This window comes from Suricata suricatta, chromosome 13 (genome assembly GCF_006229205.1).
Source record: "Suricata suricatta isolate VVHF042 chromosome 13, meerkat_22Aug2017_6uvM2_HiC, whole genome shotgun sequence".
Classification (NCBI taxonomy): Eukaryota; Metazoa; Chordata; class Mammalia; order Carnivora; family Herpestidae; genus Suricata; species Suricata suricatta.
This window is the reverse complement of record NC_043712.1, coordinates 67,171,829-67,176,211: the sequence shown is the minus strand read 5'-3', so window position 1 is coordinate 67,176,211 and position 4,383 is coordinate 67,171,829. Positions and strand designations below refer to the sequence as shown.

Sequence of the window (4,383 nt, the reverse complement as noted above, 5' to 3'; positions counted from 1 at the left end):
GGCGAGGGGCCGCGGAGCTCGGTGTGGGCTCCGGCGCAGGCCCGGGTCGGGCGCTCGGCAGCCGCCGTGTGTTCAGACGCCGCTCGGTCGCAGCGACATCCGCAGCCGCCGCTGCTCTTCCTCCTCCCCGCCCCTCCCCCCACGTCCCTCGGCCGGCGCCGCGCGGGGCACGCCGGGTAACTCAGCTGGCGGCGTCGCCTAGTCATGCCCGGCCGGCCCTGCTTCCAGCTCCGGCTGCTTTTCTCTCCCTCTCCCGCCCCATTGCTCAGACGGTAGGCGCAGCCAGAGTGGAGGATTAAAAGCAAGGCGGGGTGGGAAAAGTCATTTCATTTCATTTCATTTCATTCCCTTCGCCAAAAAGTCAGGCGGTTCTGGGAAGCCCTGTAACGGCGCGCTGTGATGACCTCACGGCCAGCGAAGTTACTAGAAAGGGGGCTCGACCACTGGGCGCTGCAGCCGCGAGTGCGCCTGCGCGCTAGTGGTCCAGGTCGTGTACCCCGCCCCTTTCGTCCCCGGCGGTGGCCCGGCCCAGCCTCTCCAGTGCGCACCCGATACCTCGTCGGGAGGGGAGGAAAAATGCAGGCGAGGTGTGCTGTTACTTTCACATCCTTCCGTTTGCCTACTTTTAGGATTTAAAATGCTTGATCTTACTGCCCCTTGCGCCGGAGTTGGAAGGCAAACTAATGGAAGAATGATCCTCTTCATAACGAAAGGGAAAATGGAGTAGAAGCCACCCTGCGCAATCCCGCGGAGTCATTGCTCCACGGCCGAGGTGTCCCGCCCTCGGGTCTGCCGGGTTTGGTCTGGCGATCAGGCCACCTCTGTTGACAGTGGCCTCTCTTGACGCTCTGACAGCCCTGCGCGAGCGCCCCAAATTCTCAGTGAACACTATCCCTCAAAAGATACGGGACAGAATCAGGATGGTGCCCCCGGACTGCCACCCACCTGGGGCAGTTTAATGTAGCTGCGATGTTCAATTTATAGTCTATCAAATTAAATAAAGTTACTGGTGCAGTTAAGACTTAAGTTGTCAGTAAAAGCAGTTGTTCAGAAGTTATCTTCAGCATGGTATGGTAACAAGAAATATATTCATTTCTGACGAATTCTGGAGAATTCTGGTTTTTTAAGTGACGTCGTCATTTGCCTTTAAAGATGACTTGCAAGGAATATAGAACCCGGCTCATTACCTTATTAATCAGTATTGCGCAAATATGCAAAGACACATTCTGCATTTCTGTTTTTAAACAATCCAACTCTGTTCTGGGAATAAACACTGTCACAGGAAGACTACCTTTTAGCCGAACCCCTCTGGAATGTGGGTGTAAGGGAAGTTCTGAAAGAATACATTGCAATATAGACATCATTTGACATCAGCTAAATTTCTGGCAGCATTGTTCAATAAGGTGAGATTACACAAGGCGATATACACAGCTGAAGGGTGACGACTTGCATATGTCTAGAGGTGAGGTAATCACTACTTCCCAAGGTAGAAAGTTCCATTGGATAACCAGTCATTATCTCTAACCTTACACTTCCGGAATTGCTCTAATTATATGTGTCTAATTTCTTTAAAATGATGTATGTGCACAATTTTTGAAATAAAATAATTTTTCTCTAAGACCATACAGTATAGTTATTATGCCACTTTTTAGAAGTAATCATGCCTTTTAAGGAACCATTGGCAGTCGGGGTTTGGATAGGGATCAGTAAATTTTCAGGAAGACTAGATAGTAAGTATGTTAGGCTTTGCAGGGCACACGTTCTCTGTCTCTGCCCTTGTAGCACAAAGCAGCCACAGACAATACGTCCGTGAATAAGTGGCCGTGTTCTAAAACCACTTACAAAAACAGGCAAAGGATCTGCTTTGAACCACAGGATAGAACCTTGTTGAAACCACAGGGTCTACATGCCTACTTGAGGTATTTTCTTCTAAATGATTTTTTTGTTAAATGTTCAGTCTAGAGAAAAATTACAAGAGCATACTTCATTTATTCTATAAACGTTAATTGAGCATGACTAATGTCCAAATACTATGTTGAGACTATAAGACGAAGAAGACTCCGTCTCTGCCCTCAGAAAACCTAGAGGCTAGTTGGATGGGGAGTAGAAGTGGGGGAGATAGCAGTGACATGCTGGTAAATGTTTAATGACCAACTCTCCAGAAAACAAGCTTGATTTATAGCATTTGTCAGCTTCCTTGATGTAAATATTTGCAAAATGGCCCAACTCAAGCTACCAACTTGAGGTCGACTTGCTCACAAAATTCCTGAAACTTTACCAGTGAGTTCTCACACGCTGATAAGAGCCACCTCTAACTGGATAGGTCCCTATTTGTTAATCCTAATAACCACACTTCAAGTATAATGATATCTTCACATGATAGAAGAATTCTTTCTTGAAAAAAATGAATCAATTAATTCAATCAACACAAATTTATTGAGCACATTTTTGAGAGGGCAGAGAGAGAGAGAGGGAAAGAGAGACTCGCAAGCAGTCTGCACAGTGTCCGCGTCACAAACCTGAGCCAAAATCAAGAGTGGGACACTTATCCAAGCCACCCAGGTACACCAGGCCCAAGCTCCTTAACTAGAAATTCAAAGCCTTTCACAAGTAACTCCTGGTCTGTCTTTCAAGTTTCAATCCCATTACCCCGTAGATACGCTCCACTGCAGTCGTACATGTTTATTACCATCTGTTAGAAGCACTTGGACATTATACTTTTCTGGGATCATTCCTTTAAGTCACTAGACCCCTCACATTGTGCCCATTATTGCTGCCTCTTCTTTAAAACCTTCCTCGAACACCCAGGCCAACAGAATCCATTTTTTTCTCTGATCCTCCATAATTCTTAGAACAATTCACTTACCAATTCATCACTTGGTAACACAGCTTCTATTATCTAAAACTATTTCTCCTGCTATCAGTTCCTACACTCATGACCTGTGGCCTAGATTATAGCAATAACCTCCTACAGAGGTTCCTCTGCCTCAGTGTAAAGTCTCCATTCATCAGTTCCATCTTCTCCCACGAAGCTTTGGTTATGACACCTGGAAAAAGATTTTCATTAGCTCTCACCAAAGTTTTAGAATAATAACTAAATTTTGTGCCATGGTGTTCAGAGCCCTCTCTGGCCCAAAGACCTTTCTTTTCATTCATATCTTCCTCCCAACTGAGTGAGTCCACTAAGCTCTCCAAACTTGTCCTGCACTTTCCTGCCTCAAGGCTTCAACGCAACAGTTTCACTCCAAGCAGACATTCTTCCCTCTCCTGCTGACTCCATTGTTTTACCCATCCTTGGTGCATCATCTGAAATGTGACTTTCCCTAACAATTTATCCCTGATAACTGTTTTTTATTAGAAATTTTCTCTAAATTTCTGTACTTCCATATAGCTTTATTACCTTTATGGTGTCATGCCTTGTAGTGCACTGAATTGTGTGTATATCTCCTTTATTACACAAGGTTCTTGAAAGCAGGGATCAAGTCTTAAGCAGTATATATACCGGCCACTGCTCAAACTAATTTCTTGGCATGAGAGCATTTACCATTGAGCTGAATTGTTGTTTCTACTAGAGAGGAAATTCATTTGGAGCAACAGGTCATTTTATATACCTCGTCTTTCCCAAGATTTATGGCACAGTGACACATAGATAGAAAGATAATGATCCATACATACATACCTTGAAACTGCTTTGCAATAGGTTCAGAAGAAGGAACTATTATTCACTCCTGCTCGGAATAAGGAAGGGCAAGGTTGGTGAGTCAGAAGTTTGAAAGAGATGATTTGAGCCAGGCCTTAAGGAATGGGTATGATTTTGTTAAGCGTGTTAAGAGGGGCGGCATCCTGAGAAAGATGCAATGGTGAAAAAGAAATTCTGCTAGAGCGCTGATCTCCAAGTGTGGTCCACAGCCTATGAACGGTCTGCAGCCATCTCCAGGGCTGCTTCAAAGTCAAAGGGAATGGAGTAAAACATTCGATAAGCTTCTGAGCCTTGGGGCTGAGGAAGAGGTGGTAGCGACGAGAGGTGCTTACTTTATTAGTTTGCCAACTGGAGCCGTAGACCACTGACTGGGTGGAATATGGCCACCGCAAGCTGTGAAGAAAGGCTGCCAAGTAGGACCCCATGGCTGCTCCAGGCGCCACACCACATACAGAAGCAGAGAGAGGCCAGCAGCGCACAAGAGAGGGAGATCCGGCAAAGCCTCCGAAGAACGCCCCTGTGGTCCTTATGTTGTTCTAGCCCCACTATATTTTTACTTTTTATTTTGAAATAATTACAGAATCATCGAAAGTTGCACAAAGAGTATAAGAAGTCCCAGGTGCCCTTCCCCCAGCGTATCCCCTACGGTGACATCTTAAATTGTTGCATCATAACAAACTACG

General features: G+C 45.7%; 1 long non-coding RNA gene across 1 annotated transcript; it reads left to right on the top strand.

Moving 5' to 3' along the window:
* Positions 1-6: 6 nt before the first annotated feature.
* On the top strand, positions 7-1,022 carry LOC115276738. The gene is made up of 2 exons (XR_003902070.1): positions 7-272; positions 630-1,022. It is a non-coding gene; the product is annotated as an uncharacterized LOC115276738 (long non-coding RNA).
* The last annotated feature ends 3,361 nt before the right edge of the window (positions 1,023-4,383 follow it).